The 26,102-nt window shown below is 45.5% G+C and overlaps 1 long non-coding RNA gene across 1 annotated transcript in view; it reads left to right on the top strand.

Moving 5' to 3' along the window:
• Window positions 1–5,339: 5,339 nt before the first annotated feature.
• LOC311605664 overlaps window positions 5,340–26,102 on the top strand; it is a 49,444-nt gene continuing 28,681 nt past the window's right edge. Inside the window, exon 1 of the long non-coding RNA XR_014782055.1 lies at window positions 5,340–5,454. This is a non-coding gene — a long non-coding RNA (uncharacterized lncRNA). The remainder of the gene's footprint in view (window positions 5,455–26,102) is intronic.

A 26,102-nucleotide genomic window follows, 5' to 3' on the forward strand; every position in this document is an offset into this window, starting at 1 on the left:
TCATCCTTCACTCCTCCATCACAGACTCTGACCCTTTGGAACCATAAGCCAAACGTGGTTTTCTTGTGTGAGCTGCCTTGGTCGTGGTGTTTTGTCACAACAGGAGAAAGTAACTAAGATGGATATCTAAGCTGATTCCGCTTCTTAGCTGTTACAGGACAGGGTGTCTCACTGAACCTGAAACTCAGCAATTCAATTCAGCAAGACCACCTAACCAGCAGCTCCAGAGATGCCTCCCCTGTGCTGAGCTGAGCGTCCAGGGGTCCGCTACCACTCCTGGAGTTTTAAGTGGGTGCCGGGGATTCAAACTCGGGCCCTTATGTTTATACTGCAAGACTTTACCAAGTGAGTCATAACCCTAGTCCTCCATGTTAGTCTCTAACTTTTAAACCACACAGTACTGTTTATATGAATGTGTGTGTGTGTGTGTGTGTGTGTGTGTGTGTGTGTGTGTGTGTTACAGAATAGCCACAGAAGGGTTCAAGAGGCCACAGGATTTGAGGCCCCCATACTGAAGACAGAAGCAAAGGGCAAAGGGCTGACATAGATGGCAGAAAAAGTCTTTGTTGAGGAGGAGATGAGCGATTCTACCAACCAGTAGGTGTGGAGTTTCCAGGGCATAGAGCTGTGAAATGCAGAGCCAAGCATCAGTTTGCAGTGAGCTGTAAGCCACAAACAGGAGACACTGCACTTGGAAGTGTGAGCCATGTGGTGGCTTTCCTAGATGAGGCTCCTGACAAGTGGCAGATAAGGAGTTAGCGTGCTGCCATTTATTGGTCCTACAACATTTGTCCCCTGATGAGGAAGTGCCAACTAATGTGTTTGATAAGCCTGCTGGCTCTGGTAGGAATTTACGTAGTTGTGTGTATATTTATTTATTGGCACAAATAAATCATGAAGTGTGTTTTGTGCTGTGTGAGTGGACAGTGGCAGTTTATCTATAAAGTCTGGGTGTAGAGGGTTAGAGAGGTGACTCAGTGGCCTGTACAGCTCTTGCAGAAGACTCAGTGTTGCTCTCAGCCCCCACATCACATTATCACATATCCACCTGTACCTCCAGATCTAGGAGATCTGATGCTATACTCACATGCACATGCATACATATACACACACACTTAAAAATAAAAGATGTTAGTGCATACATTCACACTGATGTATCTCAGGTCAGAACTTGCTTTATAAGGTTGATTCTGTCTAGTCCATGCACAGCCTGAAAGATGCTCTCTATATGGCACACAGTAACCCGGAGCTGGCACAGTGGGCTCTTCTCAGCCTCCACATCATTTGTTGGTCCATTCGAAGTGGGAAACCCCCAAGAACCTACAAGGTGCCTCATCTGGAGGCACAGTGTGTCTTATCAGGCTGAGGAGCTGAGAGTTCAAGGCCTGCAGAAGAGCCAGTCACAGCAGGAATAAGGAAATGACCTCCAAAGAACTCGCTTGTACTATAGGAAGGTTTGTTTAAATGTCTTAGATCTCTTCAGTGGACTCACCTTAGGTTTAACTCCAATTCCTCTCACAGGGTTGGGTGTCTGGAGAACTCAGGTACCAGTGCGTAGATGAGAGAAGAAACTATCCTTGACTACAGGAGCACCCCCACTTACTTTCCACACAAAATACTCATCAAAATATCAAGTCGAAGTTGGCAGGGAGTCCTGACCCTAGCAGAAGAAACACCACTTGGTGTTTTTCCCAAGAGCAGTTGGAAGGACTCCTCCACCCTGACATCACCAGGTTTGTGTTCCCAACAATCCTGGAGGAGAAATGGCTTAGGTGCTCGCTGAGTATTTACTGAGCACAGTTACCCTTGATGGACAGGCTAACTCCAGCAGCAAAGCTTTTGACACACAGACTGCGATGCAGTAAGTCCCAATCCTGAGAAACTGCTCAGTGGGACAATTACGTCTGTAACAAAGACCGAGACCAGCTATATATGAGTATATCAAAGTGGTAAAAAAAAAAGTGTATAAATTTAGGAGGGAAGAGGAAAGGATGGGAGGAAGAATGGGAGGGAAGATGTAGAAAGAGGAAAAGGGGGAAGAAAGCAAAGGAGGGGAAGGAGGGATAGAAGGGAGTGAACCAATTTAAAAGACCCCCATACTCTTCTTTGTGTGAGGCAGCAGACACTTCACACTTTCACCACTCCATAAACACACAGACTAGTGCCCAGCAGTGAGACTCGCTTTATCTGGTCTGTCTCCCTCCACCATGAAAAGTTTGCTGAACTGAAAGCATAAGGTATAAGGTACAGATTGCTGGCAAACTCTGTAAGAGCTTGCCATAGACGCAAGTAGTGCTCACTGAATGCTGGTTGTTGTTGTTGTTGTTGTTGTTGTTGTTGTTGTCGTCGTCGTCTTGGCAGCATTGCAAACAAACTAGACATGAGCACCAATAAAGCCAGGCTGGCTGCAGGAAGGGCCTACGGCAACTCGGCGGGGACAAGGGTCCAGTGGGAGACAGTTTTTCCTTGGGTTCTGTTTTACACGTCCTGTTATGTGAACTATGTGAGATTGTTGTCCATCTAAAAGCAAAGTGACAGCGTGCATAGAAAGAATGTAAGGCTTTTCTTCCACTGCAGCAGCAGAGGCTCAGGTGTTCTCACATCAGCTGAGGAAGGGAGACCCAGCAGGCACGCCTCTCTCCTTCCACCCCTCCACTCACCTTCCTCCCTTCTCCCCATCAAGCCAAAGTTGTTCTTAAGTTCCAGAGTCATACTAACTTTTTTTCAGGATTTAGACCAGTGGTTCTCAACCTGTGGGTCATGACCCCTTTGGCAAACCTTTATCTCCAAAAATAGTTACATTACGATTCATGATAACAGCAGCAAAATTACAGTTATGAAGCAGCAACAAAAAATAGTCGTACAGGTAGGGGTCACCACAATGTGAGGAACTGTATTAAATGGTCACAGCATTAGGGAATGCTGAGAGCCACTGATGTGGACTAACAGGAAGATGCTTTCAGTACAAACATTTGTCACTGGCATTGTCTAGAGTCATCCACACACGGTGAGGATGAGGATGCAAAGCAAGCCAGCACTTAGCTTGGTTTTCGGTTCCCTATTGATACCACCTACACACAGTGAAGATTGTATACACACACACACACACACACACACACACACACACACACACACACACACACAAACCAGGCAGAGTAGGCAGCTCCCAGTCCCAGCCTCAGTGCGTTGAAAGCAGAGGTTGGTATGAATAAAATAAAAGTAAATTTTAAAATCACCTGCTTAAAAAGTTACCTCTGTGGTTCCTGTCTTGTGGTTCAGGACCATTGCCCTGGGGTTGATTAGAAGGGTCTAAAATGTTTTTTGCTGGAACAGGAAACAAGCACAACAGTGTTGCCAGGGGAAAGCCGCCTGGCTAGCCACAGGTGCACAGTTTATCATGGCACAAGTAAGTCTAGAAGCTGGGCTTTCCACAACTTCGTGGCGAACTCCAGTTCTACGGTGAGATGAACGCCGAGGGATGGCATGGAGAGTGTGTTCATTTACAGAAGAAAAGGGACACTCTCATCACAAAAAGACAGGGGCCCTACAAGCTTCTTTCCTTGTTGCATACATTTACTGCCTTCTCTGATATTTGGTAAATTTGTCCTTTGTGGGTGGACATCTTCCTGGTAGAGGGAGAGTCCAGTGAAGCCAAGGTAAAGCCACATGACCAGGGAGCACACATGAGATGTTGATCAAGCTCTGCGCAGGCTGAGATGCTTGTATGTAAATGGCCCTGGGCCTGGAGCCACTAAGATCACTGCCTATCCTTGGGAAGGACCAGATGGCAGCTCATAACTGCCTGTAACTCCACCGTCTCCTGCCCTCCACAGGATCCTACACGCATGTGCTGCACATAAACTCATGCAGGCTCACATACATACACACACATAAGTAAAAAAAAATAATAATAATAAATAAAATCCTTAAAGGAAAATGTCATCAAAGGCATTTTTAATAGAGCAGGGGGTGGGTGGCCAGGTGATGCTTCCCAGCATCAGTAGTGAGCTGGGCAGGTGTGGTGGCATGGGACTGTCCCTGAGCACCACAACCCCATGAGATGTGCTCCAGACAGCATAGCACCTGACCATGTCCCTCCTGTCCAGGGCCCAACAGGAAATGTCACTCCTGCTTCATTTAAAGGGCTGGTAGGTTGGCGGTGTTTTGTTGTGTCATTGGCAACATCCTATGAAGCCATATGAGTACCTAGAAGTTTGTGTGGGACATAGGAGGCAGGAGGATGACACTGAGGGACACTTTCTATGAGACAGGATGAGAACTGTTCACGAGGGCACCTTTGCATGACGTCACCCTCCCCAGCTGAATCTCCTACCCCAGGCAGTGATGCACAGGCACTGACAGTTCCCTCACTTAGCCTCACCTATGCCATAATAAACATGATCTTCCTCGCTCTATACTGACTTTAATCTGGACACTTCAGTGATGAGGAGCCATGCCTGTGGGCTGATCACTCCTGTTTAATTTTATGTAGGAAGTCTAATTTACTTCTACTTAATTCCATAACCATTTTTCTAGGCTCCCATGGGGTAATGCCTCCTACTTAATTTTATTTAATTTCTAAGTTATTTCTGTTTAATTAACCCATTTTGTGTCTCAGTTGCCTGTGGGCCTCTCACTGGCACTCTCATGGGCCATCCAGAGCTGATGTCAGCTTAAGGATCTTCATTTTTCCAATGTTTCTTGATATAAGGCAGGGTGGGATAAACAAACGAGCAGTTTTTAAAGCAGCTGAATTCAAACGCCAAAAAGGCTGTTGTTTTATTTTTAAACAGTGGGGCCAAATGACAGAGTAAATGTCAGGCCTGAACACACTGAGTAAAAATTACTCCCCAACTTAAAGACACTGTGGTACACACCTAAGCATTACCAGAGGCGTGCTTTCAGAGGGAAAAAGGCACATGCCTGCCTGTGAGCAGCTGTAACTGTTAGGTGACCTTCAGGCCAAGACAGATGCATATAAAGTGGTTCCTTAAGCCAAGTGCAGCACCCACACCTGAGATCCAAGCACTCGGAAAGGCAGATCTCAAAGTGAGTCCAGACATCCAAGGCTACACAGAGAAACCCTGTCTCAAAACAACAAACAACAAGTGGCAACTTAGAGTCAAAACACCTAAAATTTTATGTAAGTAGACTTTTAACTTTTTATTTTATATGCACTACTGTTTTGTCTGCATGCGTGTATGCACTTCACATGTGTGCATTGCCTACAGAGGCCAGGAGAGGGTGCCAGATACCCTGGTAGTGGAGTTACAGAAGAAAGATTAAGAGCCACCATATAGATGTAGTGAACTAAACCTAGGTCCTCTGTAAGAGCATCAACGGTTCTTAACGGCTGGAGTCTCTCCAGACCCATAACCAGGTTCTTCCAGGCCCTCCGTGCCTAGATAGATTTAAGTCGTTCTGCTACCTCATGAGAAGGTATTGCCATTCGAGGTAAGGGTTGCTGGCGTACATCGTCAGCTGGTGCAAGCTGCGCTCCGCCACTGCCTCTCCCTTTGCTGTGTCATTTCTCCTTGTTCTGTTCAGTTTCACGGGATGAGATAAAGTTCCAACAAGTTCACGGATTCGAGAGACAGGAACCTGGGCTGTAACTTGCAAGCCGGAGGCCTCAGCCACCTGCTTTTCTGTGTTTATAACCCAAGCCCTAGAGGAACATGAGGTTGTCCAGGCTGGCCCAGCCAGTGACATGAGGACACAAGGTGACAGGCGGTAGAGGAACCAGGAAAAGGGGTGCTCCCAGGGAACATGGCTGTAGCAGAAACTGTGTTTCTCTTATACAGCAGAGAATTCTCGCACATTGGACCAAGAGACAAAAACCACCCTCTGATGTAAACTGCAGCTGCTCCAGAGCCGGAGTCTGGCCCTTCGCTTAAAAATTTCATTTCATCTGAACTAACCTTTCCTTCTAAGGGTCAATCCAATTACCCAGGATAAATACCAGTGCCTCCAACACGGCTCCATCAATCTCAGGGGAGGCATCTGAGCGGGGAGGCCGAACAGAGAAGCGGACTCCCAGGGGCTGTTGACGCTTGTGCTCTCGCTTCCGCAGTTCTGCCCCGGCTAGAAGACTCCTTCACATACTATTATGATCAGACTCCTAATTAGCCCGTCAAGCCATTTTCACCTCTCCAATGGCAACTGTTTACAAATATTAACGACGCTGGGGGTGCTGCTTGGTTTTGTCTTAGCTCTAGCTTGCTCCACTACAGGCTTCCCAGAGAAGGATAAATGTAATAAATTTGATGTTCCAAGCTGGCATGATCCAGGCTCACAGTCTGCCTTATAAACTAAAGTCTCCTAAAACTCTAAAATACACAGAGAGAGAGGGAGAGGGAAGAGACAGTGAGACAGAGGGGGGGGGGAGGGAGGGAGGGAGGGAGAAAACACAGAGTACAAAATTGTTTGGCAATCAAAAACTGACTTTCCTATTTATCCCACTTAGTTTCAATGTCACTTTGTTTCACTGCTAAAATATTAATGCTTTTGAGAAGGAGCGCTGCCCCGGGCCCACTGGGAGTATTACTGTTCGAAGCGCATCTGGCCTCACGTCCTTTAGGTGAGGAGCTGTGACTTGTTTTCGCAGACAAAGGGAGGCAAGGCCTTGGTGCAGAGCAGCAAACCTGAGGCTGAACCCCTCTCTACACGCAAGGACTTCTCTGTAAGTGTGTGGACTCCACCCCGTGGCAAGGGGCTAAGAATATCTTCCTCATGAGAGGCAAGAAAAGGGGGCATGTTGAAGGAAATGGGTCAATTACATTATCTTCCCTGATGAGGGCTGGGGAGAGGGTGCAGTATGCAAGAGCACTTGCTATGCAAACAAGAGGATCTGAGTTCAAATCCCCAAGCACCCACTAAAGACAGTGGGCAGAAGAAGATGCCTGATGCCTTCCTGATTGTGCATGCAAACACACACACATACACACACACACACACACACATCAAAAAGAAAGAAAGAACCCTTCCCTAATAGCTAGTGTATATACAGGACATCTTTCTTCACCTTCTAACATCTCTGATTTCCACAGAAAACATAATATTATATAATGACTAAGACATAGACGACACAGAGGGGGGGACCCTCACTTCCAATAGAGGAGCACAGAAAAGCCGAGACTCAGAAACGCCCGTTGCTTCCGCTGAGGCAGATGCTCAGCTAGATCTCTCTGTGAGTCCCTCCATACCTTCTCCCGGGTTGATTTCCTTTTTGTGGCCAGTTAAACAGTTCTGGCGATTGGTGCAATTACCTGGACAGATAAGCAATATATATTGGTCCTGTTGTCCTGGTAAGTGATTGGTCATAAACAATGTCACCATTGACATATGGCCTCAGAGACCCCACATTTTGCCTTTGCTGTCTGCATCCCTTCTGGGATGGATGCATAGGCTCCTTCACGGCACAGCCCCACTACAACAGCCAGCAAGCACTGTGCTTGTACATGAGTTCAGGTTTAATGAAATTTGCCTAAACTTATACAAAAAGAAGTTGATTCATAAGGAACTTGGACTTCTATTTTAACAATATCTTTATAAACTTAAGTACTAAAAACAAGCCTTTATGCTTTGAGTCCTTACAGGTATAAAACATGATCGCTCCTTTCTATTTCTTTTCTTTTCTTTTCTTTTCTTTCCTTTCCTTTCCTTTTATTTTATTTTTCTTTTAAAGCGAGGTAGTGTCTGCAGTCTCCAGAAGATGCTAGGATCTGCTCTTCATGGCTTTCACGAACACAGAACAGAGCAACCACAGCACACGTGATGCCTCTTTTCCAATTCCATTTCATATTTTCTAACTGTCTCTCCACTCATTCCTTTACCGGTCACCCGCCCAACCATGTGTGAGACCCCTTTCTCTGCCAAACACTCGACCAACATAGAGATGGATACAAAGGTGGGTGAGGCACAGCCACTGTCGGGTGAGCAGGCAAGGTTTCTACTAACAGTCATGCCTACCAGAAGAATGCTTTCTTATAATACTAAAGCTCACCAGTGAGGAGCAATCCCCACTCTTAGAGAGGGTAAGATTCACTCCCTAGAGCAACTCTGCTGGGAAAGCCAAGGGGAGTGTGGGTCGGAAGGCTTGGAAGGATGGGGCGGAACAGGAACATTATCAATTCTGCATAGCAACAGCATAAGGAATCCAAACGACAGGACTCTGAGCTCTGGGTGGAGAGAAACGCTGGCAACTGATGGCAGTGGCTGATGGCTGTCTTAGAAAGGTGACTTTCAAGAAATGAAATCATGACATGATTTCTTAGGGGCAGCGGCCTTCAGCAAAGGCTTGAAAGGTTGTGTTTACAATAGCAGTGAAGGTCTAATAAAAGAAAACACCTTCTGGTCACAAGAATAGACTTACCATTCCTATTGGATGTGGTCAATCACCTACCCAAGAGGGCCATGCCATAGGAAAACAGACCCAGGCTGGGGAAGCTGGCCTCCCTGTACACCATACTAAAAAAGTAACTGGAGTAATTATTCCTTAGTGATGAGTACTTTTCCTTCACACCACCACACATACACCACACACACACACACACACACACACACACACACACACACACACACACACACACACCCCGGTCCCTAAAGCCACTGTGACGGCTATTCTTGATTGTCAAATTAATATGAAATTAATTAAAACCCAAGCAACTGGAGAGCACACCAGTGAGGGATTTTTTTTTTCTTAATTAAATCATCTGAAGTGGGAAGACCCACTTTTGATCTGGATCTCTTGAGGTCGGAAGACCCACCTTGAAACTGGGCCACGCCTTCTGCTGCAGCCTACACACAGGATGAGGAAGAAGAAGCGTTCACCCTTTGACTGCTTGTTCTTGCTCTCCCTGACAAGTCTACTCCTCCGCTGGCTTTAGAGCCTGGTCTTCGGGTTTTGTGTCTACTGAAGACCAGCTAGGCCATCCAGTCTCATGGACTGAGCAGTTACTGCATTCCTGGACCTTCCATTGGTAGATGTTGGATTAGCCAAACCACAGCCTGTAAGCCACCCTAATAAATCATATATGTGTTGTATATATATATATCATATATATATGATTTGGCTGCTCGGCTTTCTGGGGCTCATGGGAAAGCACAACTTTTCTTTTTTCTCTCTCCTTTGGAGGAGGCCAGAAACCCTCAGTGTTTTTCCTGGTGATTTGAACTTCCCTATGCTTTCTCTAAAGCTGTGTTTCTCAACCTGTGGGGTGCTGCCCCTTCAGTATACCTCTGTTTCCCAAAATATTTACATTACAATTCATAACCATAGTAAAATTACAGTTATAAAGTAGCAACAAAAATAATGTTATGGTTGGGGGATCGCCACAACATGAGGAACTGTATTAAAGGGTCACAGCAGAGGAAGACTGAGAAGCACTGTTCCAAAGCCCCCACCCCCAACCCCAGCAGGGGGCATGCTTCTCTGCCTTGTGTCTAGCTTCCACTCTGACTTAAATAGCCTGGGTTTTCTTCATTCTCATCCCATTTTCCTCCTCTGGGCAGCTACTGAGATTTACAGCCTGTTTGTCCCTGCTGGGGGAGGGGTGTCTTTTAAACACAAATAAAATTGTCCTTAAGCTTCATTTGAGCCCAATCTTAAATTATGTTATTAATGAGACTAGGATCCCCAAGGAGGGACCTTGATGTTCCCTGTGTCAGGTTTTGTGTCACATAAGAAGGAACCTAAGCTGTAGCATCTTTCTTTCTAAGTAGCACTGAGGTGAGGACAGAGCTCAGTCCGTACAGTGCTTGCCTAAAATGCAAGAGGCTCTGCGTTTGAGCTGCATCACTGTGTAAATGAAAAAATAAATAAATAAATATAAATAAATAAAGGCATGGCAGTACTTGCTTTTAATCTCAGCACTGGGGAAATGGAAGCAGACGAATTACAAGTTTAAGGTCATCCACGGCTACACAGCACCTAGACCAGTCAAGTATACATTTGAACCTACCTCAAAAATAATAATAATAAACTGTAAAAAAATATTAAGAAATGGCTACTTTATAGGTGCATGTAATTTGCACATGGGAAGGATTTTAGAACTCGACTAGGTGGTATAGATGTAGGGTGAACTGAGGTTGGAGGTTGTATTAGTCAGGGCTCTCTAGAGTAACAAAATTTATAGAATGAATCTATAAGTTAGTATATATGTGTGTGTGTGTGTATATATATATATATATATATATATATATATATATATATATCCAGTAATTGTTCGATCTACAAAGCTGGATGTCTCAGCCAGTCTTTGCTGTCTGCTGGAATCCTGAGGAGTGGGCTCTGATGCCAGGGAAGGAGTGAATTTGCTAGAAGGGCAAGGAGAAGCATGCAAAGAGGGAAATCTCCCTTCCTCCACACTCTTTTTAAGGCTTCCAGCAGAAGGCTAGATGAAAGGTGTGTCTTCCCACCTCAACGATCCAGAGTAAAAACATTCCAACATTAAATTAAGCAAAACTCCCAGATGTAACCAAGTTGACAACAGAGAACAGCCGGTCACAGAGATTGTCTGACAAAAGCAACTTAATGGAGAAAGGTTTGTTCTGGCTCAGAGTTCAAGGTGTGTTTCACCCTGTGGGGGGTGGGGGATGGGGGGAGTGCAGGCTTCGGAAGTTTAAAGCTTCTGGTCACGTTGCACTGTTGAGTAGGAACTGGGGGAAAGAATGGGTTGTTTGTGTTCAGCTCCCTTTCTTCACTCGCACAGCAGGATTCAGCCAGGGAATGACACCACCCACCATCTCCTCAAAACCAAGACAGTTCTCCACAGGCACACCCAGAGGCCTGTCCCTGGATGGTCCTACACTCTGTCAGGCTGACAAGTACACCAACCACCACCACAGAGACAGAGCAGTGTGCATTCAAAGAGAGGCGCAAGAGGCTCTCAGCCAAGACTCATCGTAACACAACTCCACATAGCAAAAAAGAGCTGTCATCTCTCAACCATCATCCCTGCTCTGCTCCACTCCCTCCTGAAACACACAGGCAAATGCACACATGCATGCTCGCACACACATGCACACACACACACACACACACACACACACACACACACACACACACACAAACTTCCCTAATTCCCAACCACAGAGAATTGTGTTGAGAGCCACATGGCCGATTGTGGGATTATTGATTCTCTTCACCAGACTTTTCATTACTGCCCACATTGTGGCCCTAATGGATTCCTCCGTCTAGCTTTCTTTTCTGTGAAATTTGTCACACACAGAAAATAAACAACAACAACTTGTTTTCTTTTTGATATTCATGAAACACAGCTAGAGCTCATTGGAGCTGGTCTGCCATGGTTTCAGGATTTCTCACTCATGGGCATTTCAAAATGAGCCCAGATGCAGACGTCCATTATAATAACGACGCTCTCTGTAGAAGAGATGGGGAGCCTATGTTCCACCTGTGTTGGTGTAAGAGACACAGAAGACACCTTCAGAAGAAGCTGGTGTGATGAGTGTGTGGACCACAGTGAGAAAGGCTAGACTCTAGGGATGCACCCCCAGCCTTGTCTGGGGCATTTACAGACCTCCTCTTCTATTCTGTTCTAAAGGCATGGTTTGGGGGTTGGGCTTTTTTTTTTTTTTTTTTTAAGCTTCGGGTTTAAATTCGCTCACACACGTGCTCAGCACACATGGACCCACAAGAATGGATTCAGCAATTCTTAATTAGGCCTCATTATGTAAAATGTGTATGTGTATAAACGTGTGTTTATATTCATATATACATTATGGCTGACATCCTGAAATAGACCCATAATAGCACACTATTTCTTGTAGAGGGAACATCTGAACCACCCTCATTTGTAAAGTGGTTTTCCTCCTGTTTGAAGGATAGGCAACGTATGGAGGGAACAGTGAGAGGCCTTTTCCCAAGAGAGAAATTGAACTTGAATCATAACTGATCTTGATAAAAAAAAAATATATATACAACAAATCATCGTGGAAACCAAGCCCAACCATGACACCGGTGTGAACCCCACATGGTTAGATGAAAAGGGTCAGCCCTGAACACTGAGAGATGAGTAGTCCCACACACAGCTGCAGGGTGCACCTTAACCAGTGCCTCGGTTTACCCTTTGACCCCTGAAACCCCACGCCTGCCCACCTGAGCCCCTTTCTCCTCAGCTCAGCCCCACACCCTCCCAAGACCTGCTGATAGTCTGACTCTTCCCACAGAGAGAGAAAACATGCTGAGCCTCCTGAAACAGGCTTATTTATCAGTCTTTTGTTTGTGTTTGTAAATGTGTCTGTTCTGCTTTTGAGAAAAACCTACTGAGGTTTTCAAAACTTCTCTGTGGGAGACAGGTGGGAAATTAAAACCTCACCCAAGGAGGAAGTTTCTTCAACGCCCCTTTTAAAGTCACCGAACGCAAATCACCTTCAGGTGGGATTAAATAGTTAACTCATTGCGTGTTTTGATTGATCGTTGTGGGGAGGAAAAAACCCCTCAGTACTCTAATTCTGATGTTCTTCTATCTGGATTGCCTTTGTGTCACTTGGTTTCAAAAAAGATTTAAATGAGTCCCTAGTTTGAAATACGCCTGCCACAGCTCTTAGGAGCATGTTTTGGGACCATATGGATTCTAATGTATTCAGTACTGTGCCGAGGAGCTGGCAGGCTTCCGTTCAAGATCTCAGGCCTTTGCATCAGTGAGAACAAGGCTTTAGGTCTCAGCTCTGTCCCTCAGTAGCTGTGTGGCTGTCTAAGCGGTGACTCCTTTGTGTGATCTGTTCCCACAGTGAACTGTGTGATTCAGGGTGACTGCCATCCCTGACAGGGCAAATACTAATTAAGTAAATTGTGGCTTTTATTGGGGACAGGGGACTTGTCATATAGAAAGCAGCCCTAACACCTCAGTGGCCTGACACCACTGGGCATGGTTCTCTCTCGTGCCCTAGGTACAGCTTGGGTTACTACAGGAGTTCTGGCCTGTGCAAACCACCACCCCCACCCCCCCACCCCCCCCACCCCCCCACCCCCCCGATGCAGGCGGCTGCTGCTGCTGCCACCGTCTACAGCACCAGTGCTTACCACTGCAGGCAGAAGGTATCTTGGGAGATAACACACTAGGTCAGAAGTTCCTCCATGTGGAAGTCCTTTAGGTCACATGTCATTGGCCAAGTCCAATGCCGTTCTCACGCGTGTCCTCTAGAGAGAAGAGGGCTGGATGTGGCTCAGGGGTAGAGCACTTGACTATTGCACACAAGGTCCTGGGGCTGACCTGGCTCAGGGTAGGAAGATAAAAGGAAGTAGAAGACCAACCTCCATGCCCAGGAAAAAGATTTTTCTCCCGCTCAGGGTGCTGTTATTCCCCTCTTCTGATGGTGTGTCTCCTTTGCTGCATAGAAACATCAAGTTCACACAATCACAGTTGTCAGTTCTTGGTGTTCTTTCCTGTGCTGCTAGAGCCCTTTCCAGAAGCCTCTGCTGTGCCAGTAGCTAGAAATGCCTTCCTCTGGCCTGCGGGACCTGATACATCTGGGGTCTGTTTCTGTGGCAGTACCGCGTTGGTTTGGGCACTATAGCTCTGTAGTATAGTTTGTGATCAACTGTCATGATGCCTTTAACACTATTCATTGTACTTAGGATTGCTTTGGCCATGGGCGGCGGCGGGGGGGGGGGGCAGTCTTTTATGCTTCCATATAAAATTTAGGGTTATTTTTCCTAATTTTATGAAAATGTCATTGGAGTTTTGGCAGGAATTGTGTTGGGTCTGCGGCTCCCTCTTGGCTGTTTTCACAGTGTTAATTCTGCCAACTCATGTCTGTATTCTACTGCCTCCTTCAGGCTATTTCTTCAGTGTTTCTCTTTGGGGGGGTGGATTGGTTGTTGACCAATCAAAAAAAAAAAACTCGCCAGATTTATTTCTGGCAAAGTTTACTATTGGTGTATAAAAAAGCCACTAGCCCAGCTTTGGTTCATTGTCCCCTGAGAAGTTGACAAAACATCAACAAAATACCAGTCAATCCTCACCCAACATCAGGAGGAATTATTACAAAGAGACTGTGCTAGGTTTGAGCTAATATTTGTGCTCTGTGATGTGGATTTTACACACACACACACACACACACACACACACACACACACACACACATACACATACACACACACACACACACACACACACACGTACACAAAGAGGGGGTGGAGAGAGAGATTAAAAGGCCCTCGCAGCTCATATAAGGAACTGTCCTTTTCGCCATCTCCTATCATGTGGCAACTGTGCTGTGATCTCTCAATCATGCTATTCCAGATTTGTACTTCAAGAAAATAAATCCTAATTTCGGTGACACGTGTGATCTATCAAACCCCTCTGTCACCTGGCCTGTCAGGTACACTACAGCCCAAGCTCACTCACTCTGTCTAAACAAGCCCTTCCTCGAAACAACTGCAATACAACAACAACAAAACTTCACGTCTCCTTATCCAACGAAGCGTGTCTATTTTAAACAGGCTCTCAGTCTGTATTAATAATGAAGGCTTCCTCTGGCTTTATGGCCTGAAAAGCTCCTGTTAATAGCAGTTACCAATTTCCAGCCTCCCTCTCTGGTAGACCAACCATAAAGGCCTGTGTGCGGCTGTCTGATTTATCGTTTCTATTGGATATTGTCAATTACTCGCAAGCTCTACAGATGCTAGCATTACATATGTGGAACACCAGGCTGAATAATAGATGGCTGGTGTTAAGAAAGATAATATTTAAGGTCCCACTGGTGCAAGGTAGGATACAACCTTCAGATGAAAGTCTTCCTTTTAATGAGCACCAAAGGCCCAACCACATTAAGCTTGTGAACTCAAGAAGCATAAATCAGACGATCACAAATGATGAACAAAAAATGGGGGTATAAAGTTTGAGAGGAACCCAATTAGTCAGTCAAAAAGGCAAAAGCAATCAGATGCATTAGCAGCACAACATATGACACAGCACCAACCTACATATTAAGAAGTCTTTGTGCTCATCAGAAAACCCCATCAGCACAAGGTGATGTATACAGAAGGAGAGATAGTCAGAAGAAACTGGTCCCTGATGCCAAAAACAAGTTAATTCTTTAACTGGGAGAGGTAGAGAGAGAAGGCGAGATAGGACAACAAGGAATTCTATAAATCATTCATGATTTAACACAGAGAGAAAGGTTCCCAGGGAATCCAACTTCAACAAATGGCTCAGACCATGAGTTGGGCCACATCTTCATTCCCTCAATGCCAGGAAATAACATTGTCTGTATAAAAATATGCCCTAAGGACTGAGAAGTCTATGCTGTCTCTATAACCAGCCAGGCTCCTTGAAATTCTCAAAACCTACAGGATTTTTTTCCCCAAGTACATAACGGCATCGGTTCTTGTCAAATACACAGTCAAACCTCGTGGGCTCACCCATGAGGCCGTCTTGGGTGATGCAGACACCAGCCCAGGTAGAAGGTTACAAACTGTGTTTTCCAAGGCAGTCCTTATTCTGACACCATGCCCTTCCCAAGGATTAGCATAGAAATTCTATTTCTTTCATAGATACAAGATATTTTTATCATGTCTTTCCCTCCCCCACCCCCAGTGTGTTTCTTGTTCTTGTTTTTTGATGTGCTGGTTTTCTTTTTAAAGAGATTTTTTTTTTAAGATACAAAACTGTAAAATGATCACTTACAGTCTGAGATAACCTAGCTTTACTAACCACACATGCCCAGGTAGGCTAGCTGCAAGCCCTCCTGGTGTGGGTGGCATACAATGCACAGTTCTGAGCCTCCTGAAGAATGGACTGAGTGAATGGGTGTCTCTGTGCTTGCACATCAAGACAGCGTGTGCTCATCCGCAGCACGTGGTGGCCTCTGCCTGGTTTCAGACCCAGTGAGGATTCGTCCTAGGCTCTGAGCCCCTGGCCCCTTCAATTCCTTAACTTAAGTTTCTAATCTCCATCAGCCGCACACAGGCAGCACCTGTTTTCACTTTCTCAGTACTCAGCTCTTCCTGTAGTCTTACAGCAGGGGTGGGAGGGGTACCCTGCCCCTTCCCAGGCTTGATCCCCAACGCTTTGTCGGGGGGCCTCACGTTGCAGGGGATTTTCCACTGAGCTTCTGACATACTGTGGAGCCAGTGCTATGTGAGCCGGGGTGGGTGGGAGACTCCACACTCAGAGCTGCTGTGTGAAGGAAGAGCTGAATAGTTTAGGAAGTTGAGAATAATCAATGAAAAATTGTTCAACAGAATGACAAGGGGCTGGAGTGATGGCTCACTCTCGTTAGCAATTGCTGGTCTTTCAGAGGACCCGGGTTCAATTCCCAGCACTGACATCAGGGGGCTCACTACTGTCTATAGCTCCAGTTCCAGGGGATCCAGCCCTTTCTTCAGGGCTCTGTGGACACTGCATGCACATGCAGCACATACAAACACATGCACATAAATAAAAATAAAATAAAATAACTTTAAAGCGGAGTGATGAAAAAAGCAAGCCCGGGTCTTTCTGCATTCAGGCCACTGCTGGATTAGAAGGGTGACCTTTTGGCCCTAGAATTCACCTCCTTTGTTTCTTGACTTTCAAAAAAAAAAAATCGTATGCTCAAATACACTCAAAAAAAACATAGGTTTTCCACATCTTGCCCATTTTCTCAAATGTTGGATTTTTAAAAATAACAAAGATATATTTTTGAAAGAAACATCTTTCACATGAGTGTACATTTAGAAGTCCCAAATGATTGTAGACACATATATCCCAGTCTCCTCCCCCTCTCTCTCTCCTCTCTCTCCCCCAACTCTGTGGATGACACCCTCTGAGCAGGCTCTGTGCAGAGTCAATGGGTCAAAAGTCCTTCCTGCTGGGAGTAGAGGCCAACAAGCCAGAAACCCGTGAGAACCCAGCCTTTGACCTCCAAAGCGTCAAAGAGAGAACTCCAGATGTCACAAACTTCTGAAATATTTATTTTCTTATTAACATTTCTCCTGTCTCTGGACAAGCCTAATCTAAATGGTACAGATGTTGAAAGACAGACACCTTTTATTTCATTTTAAGGTATTTCTGTTGCGTCCTGGGGATTCACATTTGCAGCACTCACATGGTCCGGGTTCTGCAGCCAGCTCTGAGCCCTTCTGTTATAATTTGCTTTTCTGTTGCTATAATAAAACGCTGACCAACAGCAAGCGGGGGAGGGGAGGGTTTGTTTCAGCCTGTGGGTTACATCCATCACTGAGGGAAACCAGGCAAGAACCTGGGGTCCAGAGCTAAAGCAGAGACCATGGAGTGCTGCTTACTGGCTTGCACAGATATCTTTCTTTTTTTGTCTCAACTTGTATATAGGTGTTATGACTGCATTCATGCCTCATGCCCACAGAGGCCAGAAGAAGACATTTGACACCCTGGAACAGAAATTACAGATGGTTGTGAACTGCCTTGTTGGGGGAATTGAACCTATGCCCTCTGGGTGAGCAGCCAGTGCTCTTAACCACTAAACCATCTCTCCAGCCCCTCGACTATCTTTCTGGAACATCCTAGGTCTATATGTCCAAGGAAGGCACCACCCACAGAGAGCTGAGCTTTCCTATACCAATTAGCAATCACATACGCACAAAAAAATGCCTTATAGACATGCCTATAGACCAATCCGATGAAGGTAATTCCTCAATTGAGAGTCTCTTTTCCCAGGTGTATCTAGGTTTTCGTCAAGTTGACAAAAACTAACTTTGATATTTCATTGCATATCAGTTTTGACACACAAATACATCAATTAAAACAATAACCCTCCCTCTCTTGTTTGTCTCCACAATATTAATATCACAATATTAAGCTCAGTACAACTTTTAAAAGTTCCATAGTCTTTACAAATTTTTTTAGTGTTTTAAAAAACTCAATGTATTTTTTTTTTTAATCCAAGGCCTCTTAACTATGTGCTTCTATAAAATCCAAAGCAAGTTATACATTTTCTTACTCTATCAGGGAAGAGCCGGGCCACTGTTACAATCATTTCAAAGTAAAACTCAAATCCAATAGTGTAAAGATCTCACCATCCAAAATCTGGTACTTACACACGATCTTCTGGATTCCAGGAGTCATAGGTAGTCCTGCTTTGGCCCTGCCATCCTTAACACACACAGGCTGGCTCTCTCCACATTTGCTGTTGCGGCCGTGACAGACATCCCACAGGCCTAGCATCTCCAGTATCTTGGGATCTCTACTGCCACTGAGATATTCCTTCTCCAGTAGCCTCTCCTGCCTTCTTCAGGGACTCTGGCCCTGCCACATGGCGCCAAGACTCTGCTTTCCTCCATGACTAACTTCAGTCCTATGGTCTCCTTTACAGCGGAGAATATGCCTCCACTATTGGCCTCCACTATGCCCCCAGAGTGCCAAGTCTCAGCTGTTCCCCATAGCCTCTCCAACGCCTTCAAAACCAGTATCACGTGGGAGCTCCCCTTCGTTAACTTACGTTCTACTCATGGATTAAGATGCAGCCTTGGCCCCTCTGGACCACAGCTTCTGAGTGCTGACTCTGAAGGAACTCTCCCCAAAAGATTTCAACTCCATGTTGCTGGCTGCTGATTAAGACTTTTCTCTTTTCGGCTCCAGCTGACCAGCATCAACAGTCCAAGCAAAGCAAACGGTTTCACTTCCATGGATTCCAGATGTGAAGCAATACGTGAGCTACCCTCTGGAGCTTTTGCCTCCCTGTGAGCCTTCTTTCTTCACAAGCCGGACCTCCACCTGAATTCCCCTCAGCACTCTTGGCTTCCAAGTTCCCACAGAGAAGCCCGTTTGGCTGCTTCGAAGTCAAAGTTCCAAACGCTTCCACGGTCCCCCCAAAACAATGCAGTCAGGTCTGTCACAGCAACTCCCCACGGTTCTTTTACAATTTCTGTTCTAGTTTGCTTTGAACCAACTGGAGAGGGGAAAGAATTTATTTGGCTTATTTCATTCATCACAGTCTTTCACAGGGGAAAGTCAGGTCAAGAACGCAAGCGGGAGCCTGGAGACAGGAAGTAAAGCAGAGACTAGGGAAGGTCACCGCTCGCTCACCGGCTTGCTTCCTCCAGTTTGTTCAGCTACCTTGGCTTTGTTTAAGATTTATTCTTATTATTTTAACTATGTGTATGGGAAGGGGTGTATGTACATGAATGCAGGAGCCCACAGAGGTAAGAGGTGTCAGATCTCCCTGGAGCTGGAGTTAAAGGCAGTTGTGAGCTGCCTGGTATAGGTGCTGGAAACCAAACTCAGGTCCTCAGGAAGAGCAATATGTGCCCCTAACCACTGAGCCACCTCTCCAGCCCCACCAGCTACTTTTTTATATACAACCCAGCACCACCTGCCTAGCACTGGCACTACCCACAGTGTGCTAGGCCCTCCTCCTACACCAATTAGTCTTAGCTTGGGTTTTATTGCTGTGAATAGACACCATGACCATCGCAACTCTTACAAAGGAAAACATTTATTGAGGCTGGCTTTCAGTTCAGAGGCTTAGTTCATTATCATCATGGGAGAAGCATGGCAGCACACAGGCAGACATGGTGCTGGAGAAGGAGCTGAGAGTTCTACATCTTGACCCGCAGGCAGCAGAAAGGGACTGTGTACAGCACTGGGCAGAGCTTGAGCACTGGGGACTTCAAAGGCCAACCCCACAGTGACACACTTCCTCCAATAAGGCCACACCTACTCCAACAAGGCCACACCTAATAGTGCCACTCCCTGTGGGCTAAGTATGCAAGCCACATGAGTCTCTGGGGCCATTTCTATTCAAACCACCACAGACACACCAGCAAGCCAGTTAGTTCCTTGGTTGAGATTTCCTCCTCCACGTGTACAAATGCACATACACATAGCCATATATATGTAGGTTTGTGTCAAGTTGAAAGAAACTATGATGCCTTTGCTCTCTTTTCATATACCCTAGAAATAAAAAGCTTCAGGGTGGTACCTAGCCATGGCACTGGCTCTGTATGGCTCCCAATATGTAAGAGGTCCATTGCTCACACGCTTTGATTCTGTTTTGTTTTTAAAGAATACTAGTGGAAAGTAGTTTTTTTGGCTTTTTGTTTGTTTTGTTTTGTTTTTTAGTTTTTTTGAGCCAGGGTTTCTCTGTGTGTATCCCTGGCTGTCCTGAAACTCTCTTTGTGGACCAGGCTGGCCTTGAACTCACAAAGATCCACCTGCCTCTACCTCCTGAGTGCTGGGATTAAAGGTGTGCACCTCCACCACCCAGATGGGAAGTAGATTTTTAAGACTAATCCTTGAGGGTTTTCTGTCTCCCAAAAGTTTCCGAGATGTTTTAACAAACCATTATTAATATCTTCTCAATGGGGTTCCTGGTGATCTGCAACTCATTGTCAGTTAAAATCATTTGTTTCCTGTAAGTAAACATCGTTCTCAGTTCACTTAAAACTAGATCAGGGGCTGGAGAGATGGCTCGGTAATTAAGGGCACCGCTGCCCTCACAGAGAACCTGACTTTGACTTTCAGCACCCAGATCTGGCGGCTCACAACTGTGTTTCCAGTTCTCGGAGAATCTGACACATCTGGCCTCCAAGGGCACCTGTGCTCATGTGCAAACACCCACACATAGATGCACTCACCCCTGCACATAATTTAAAATAGTAATTTAAAAAAACCCCTAAAATCAGCATTTAAATCTAGGACAGGAGTCCCTGGTAACGATAATTATGGATGTATACTGGAACAGGGTGACTTTTTGGTTGAGCGTAATCCTGAGAGAGGGCTCAGGAAGGAATGCACATGAGACGTTGCACACAAGGTGTGCATTTTATGCATATGCTTTCGTTCATGCAAAGGAAAAAATACCTTTTCTACCAAGACAGACCGTGACTGGGAGGATAAAAACAGATTCTAAGACCAGAAAAGTGAAAACAGATTCTGGGTTGTTCCAGTACTTTGTGAAAATTGGGAGGAACTTACATTCCGAATGCAAAATAAGTTATGCCCAGAGCAAACTAGTGGCTCCTCTGTAAGAGCAAAAAGCTAGAAATGATCTAACTGTGAGGGGCCGTGCAAACCAGCGTGGCACATTTATCCACACTTATCCTACAAAGCGTTCTCAGCTGTTAGATTGCCAGGGAACGGGGACAATTGAGAGACATTCCACATGTTCAGCTAGGGACACAGTCAACAATATCTTAAGCTTTAAAAAATGGGACGCATGATAACAGGCAATGCATGTTATTCTCTGCAGACAGGAGCTTGGAGTCTGTGGGCTACACTGGAAAGAGAGAGTCCCCAGAGTCTGGATTTGGGGAGTGAGGAAGGCAAATGTTTTATTTCCATCTTTGGTCTTTCATACCTTTTGAATTGTGTGTCATGTGTGCATAATGCATATTACCAAAAACATATTAAAATAATCATATAGAACATAATGCATAGACAAGTGGCTCATACCCTTAACCCTGAATGAGGAATCTGGCCTGGTGCCACTCATGCAATTCTCATTAACTTATTGAACAAAAAGTAATAGCTTATACGGAGTTTAACAACGCATCCCCCAAATGAATCATTCAACATTTTCCATTTAAATGATATGTTTTCAAAGAATGGAAGTCATTTTGACCGAAATGAACCAGCCATATTATAGAGAGTTTCTAAAGCTGATGGAAAATTTGTAGAAGGAACTTCTATTTCCTCTCCTGGCTCAGTTGTTGTCTTGGAGGCTCACTGCCTCCTTCTGCTAACCTAGGCCTAGTCCTGGAAGCTTCTAGACTCCATACACTCTAACCTAGGCCTAGAATATTTTCAGCCTCTGAAATTTAACTACCTAATAAACTCATCCTTTCTTGTTCTTTCTGAGCTCTGGGCTGGCTAGTTCAACTCAGCTGTTCTGGCTCAAACTCTTCTCCCAGCTGATTTATTTAATCTGCCTTCTCTCTCCACCCAGAATTGTCCTGCTCGGCCTCAAACTAACTCAACAATCTGCTCTAATCTTCTGGCTTCTTCATTTTCTGGCCTGTTCTGTCTTCACCTGAATTCTCTCTCAGCAACCCATCTCTCTATTACTGTCCCAGTAAAAACTGCCTCCTCTCTGTAAAACTGCCTCTTAAGTAGCTGCCCTTTCCTCTCTCTTCTCATGAGAATTGGCCATATCCTATTCTGTCAAATCTTCTCTGATTCATCACCTTTTCTGCCACTCAATTAGGCGTCACTTTGAAACATGGGTGCTTCCTTCTACAAAGTAACTTTACCTTCATTTGGGATTAAAGGCATGTACCACCACTCCTGTACCTAAGCTTTTCTTTACCTGATATTTGTTCTATACCAGGCTGGCCTTGAACTCAGATCTGTTTGCCTCTGTCTCCTAGATTAAAAATGTATTTGTATTCCAGCCAGATGACACAGTCCTAGATCTTTGGATGTGATCTCTTGCCAGAACAGTCATGTTCTGAATTAACATTCTTCTACAAGAAATTCTAGAATCAGCATAGAACTCAAATACTTCCTACAGTGGAATAGTGTCCTCCACTGAACTTAACTGGAAATTTAAAAAATTACATATTTTCCATTATGTTATATTTTGACCAGGGAAGATAGGAAATAGCTGTCACCTACAAGCTTTTCCTTTATCTTGCATTAAGATAAATCTACAGATTCAAAAATGACTATGCTATTTTGTTCATATCAAAATGGAGAAAATAGCAATTTGGGGTGAAAATTAAGATAACAATGGGCACTAGGTTTGGGCCTAAGCTGTGAGGAGCCTGTCATGCCTAGCCCACTGTCGCCTCTCCCTGTCTCTGTCCCCACAGCTGCTCTAAGGAAATGGCAGGTCCCCGCTGAGAGAGGGACTATGAATCTGTGACTGTCTGACAGACTTCCCAGGAGCCCAGATTCCAGGAGAACAGCAGGGACTGGACGCTAATTCTCCCCCAAAAGAAGTTTACACACCTCAAGCCGCCAGACCTTGGGACATCAGGGGCCAGTGCTGGCATCCCCCGATAATTGGTACATTTTAACCAAATGTACCTCCTTTTCATTCATCACCAAGATTCTCTCCTCCCTCCCTGACAATGCAAGACTTCCCCCCCCCCCTCTCTCTCTCCTGCCACTCGTGGGGAATCAGAGACAGTCTGACTACAGACAGTACTGTAAATAACTCATCAATCAGGGACATACAATCTTCCCCTTGTACGCTCCCCCCAGAAGCGTACAAGAGGAGAGGAGAAGGGAGAGAGGACCAAGAGAGCAAAAACCAATTCCATGGCAGCAGGAGCTCTTTATGTGAGAAAAGAAGCCTGCAGCCCAAGCTGCAGATCAGAGTCCACTGGCTGTCACCTGTTTGCAAGTGGAGTAGCTCCAGAACAGGAGAAAGAGGGAGACAAAAAGGGGTTCCTTTTATGCCCACAGCTGGCCACTGCCAGGGGTAACCAGTGAGTTCGTCAAAGAATGCCAGATAATAAACAGCTCTCTGGGCTAGCCATCCCATCCCTGGGGGGTCTACAAGTCAAGGGGGTAAGAATCTAGAAAATCAAGTTTCCTTAGTTCCAGGAACCAAGTTGCCTTAGATTCTTGTGTTGTTGTTGTTGTTGTTGGGGTTTTTTGTTGTTGTTGTTGTTTTGTTTTGTTTTGTTTTTTAGTTGACATTGTTCAGCCAAAATGGGCCTTTACAAATGGTGTGACCATGACTGAGACCTTGAGATCTACAAGAAATCCTTCCTTCTGCCTTACTGGCCTGCCTGACCTCTCCTCAGGGTACCACGTGTCTGTCTGTCTGTCTGTCTGTCTGTCTGTCTGTCTGTCTGTCCACAGCACTGGTATCTCTGGGATGTACAGGATGCTGCTATTCAGGGTCTGGGAAGAGAGGAAACGCTGACACATTAGCAGCACCGTAAGTAAAGCCTGGTTGTGTTTCTCTGCTCTGTCCCTGCAGGGACGGAGAGGCATGCCTTGGTTGCATAATCACTGATTATGAACTCAGCTGTATTCGCGGCTGTTCTAGGTGTTAATTCTCGTCAGTCTTCTCACGTCTCTCAAACAAGTTCACGTCCTCATTAGACAGTCTCAGGGCTCTCCTAAGAAACTCGGTTTTCCTCCCAGCCAAATTGCTGGTTTGTCCAGTGTCCCACTTAGGGAGCAGGGACAATTCCCAACAGTCTGCAAGCATCTTCCTTACCCCCACTCCCAAACGCACGTGTGTTGCTGTGGGCCAGTCTGCTCCCTGCAGGAGGACACTATATTGGGTCCCTTTGAAAAGAATTAAATCAGGGGTCATTTGAATTTTAAAAAACTGCTTCCCTTCATATAAAAACCAGGTTTAAAATGGATGAGAGTTCCCATGCAAATCCTCAGGAAAAGATGGGCTTTTTCATAAGGAAAACTGACTGTTGTAGAGAATTCACTGTGCTCTCAGAATCTCTTCCAGGGAGCCCTTCCAAAACAGCAGAATCTTGCTCCTGTATCTCACAGTTGCACCATCTGACAGGGATATAGATGCCGTTTCCAGGGACAGAGTGGAGGTAAAGAAGAAGGTGTTTGCTTCAAGCATATTTTTTAACCGTGACCAGCTCTTTATCGTTCATATTGATAGTGGTCAGGGGCAGAGACTCTAAAGAGAGGCATTTTCAGGTCACCTTTCATAGACCAGCCAGGATCAATGAGATAATCCGGTATTGGGGGCTTTAAATTTTATTTCTATTCACCGGTCAAGGTGGTGCACACCTTTAATCCCAGCACTCGGGAGGCAGAGGCAGGAGGATCTCAGAATTCAAGGCCAGCCTCCTGTGGTCTACAAAGCGAGTCCAGGACAGCCAGGGCTACACAGAGAAACCCTGTCTTGAAAACAAAAACAAAAAAACAAAAAACAAAAAATTTATTTCTATTCCACTACATTTCTTTAGTGAGTGAATGTTCATGTAGGCTTATTGATTTTCCTGGGAGATTCCTGTTCTATAAAGATCTGGTCAAAGTATTGTTTCTAGTTATCCTTCCTTGATTATTTTTCTATTATCATTGTGTTTGTTTGTTTGTTTGTTTGTTTGTGTACTTGCTTGCTTGTTTGGGAGGGTCACACACATGTCACAGCCTGCGTGTGGAGGTCAGAGGTCAGCTGGTGCCAGTCAGTTCCCTCCTTCACCACATGGAGGCTGAGGATTGACCTCAGATGACCAGGCTGGGGGGCAGGCACCTTCACCCACTGAACCATCTCCTCAGCACTTACTTCTCTATTCCATCTTTAGCTTTTCTGTGTTCTTAAAACTGACCTCAGGGGTAATTTTAACATAATTTTTAAGTGCTTAAGGCTTATAAGTAGTCAACCCTTCACAATATCAATGCCCTCAACAGAGAAGCATCCTTTGAGGAAAGGGTTGTCTGGGCATTCTGCTTCACAAGGCCCTTCCTTTGCTCAGGCCTGTCAGTGTTGTTTTTACTTTGTCCCCTGGTGCTCAGGACTGAACCCGAGGCCTTGCTCAGCAAGCGCTTCTCTGGGCCCTCCTTAACAAGTTACTATTTTAGAACTGAGAATCAGTGACTGTCGAGTGCTCAGTTCTAAGTGAGACATCTATACCAACACTCACCCGAGGCTCAGGGAACATGCGTGAGAGAGGCCGGGCAGGACGGACAGGGGTGCTGTGAAATGCTGTGGTCTTCTAAGTATGCTGCCAACTTGCAGGAGCTGTGGCTATCTGTATAGGATCAAACTGGTCAACATTTCAGGATGGGTGGGAGAGTCGCCCATGAGGCCCAGCTGGAGAGTGATTGGCAGTTCATGCCTGCTGGAGAAAGAAGAGTCCATTGAGTTCTGGTATGGCCACTGGTACTTTGTCCATGCCCTAGTAAATGGCCCCACATCCTTGCACATGGGCCAGAACTAACTGGAATTGATAGGTTAAAAAGAAAAAGGAGAACATGAAGGTGGGAGGGGGACATGTTGGGGAGACTTGGGGATGACAGAGGGAGGATGGATATGATCAATACATATTATATACATATATAAAATTATTTTTTTAAATAACACCCAGTGTGGAGCTGGTAAAGTGACCAGCTGAGAATGGTACTTTCTGCCCAAGCCTGGTGACCTGAGTTCAATGTCCAGAACCCATATAAAGGTGGAGGAGAACTGACCCCTCGGGTTGTTCCCTGACCTTCACACACATGCTGTGGCCTACACAGCCCTTCATA

The sequence above is a fragment of the Acomys minous genome (assembly GCF_964271855.1).
Source record: "Acomys minous genome assembly, chromosome: 9".
Lineage (NCBI taxonomy): Eukaryota > Metazoa > Chordata > Mammalia > Rodentia > Muridae > Acomys > Acomys minous.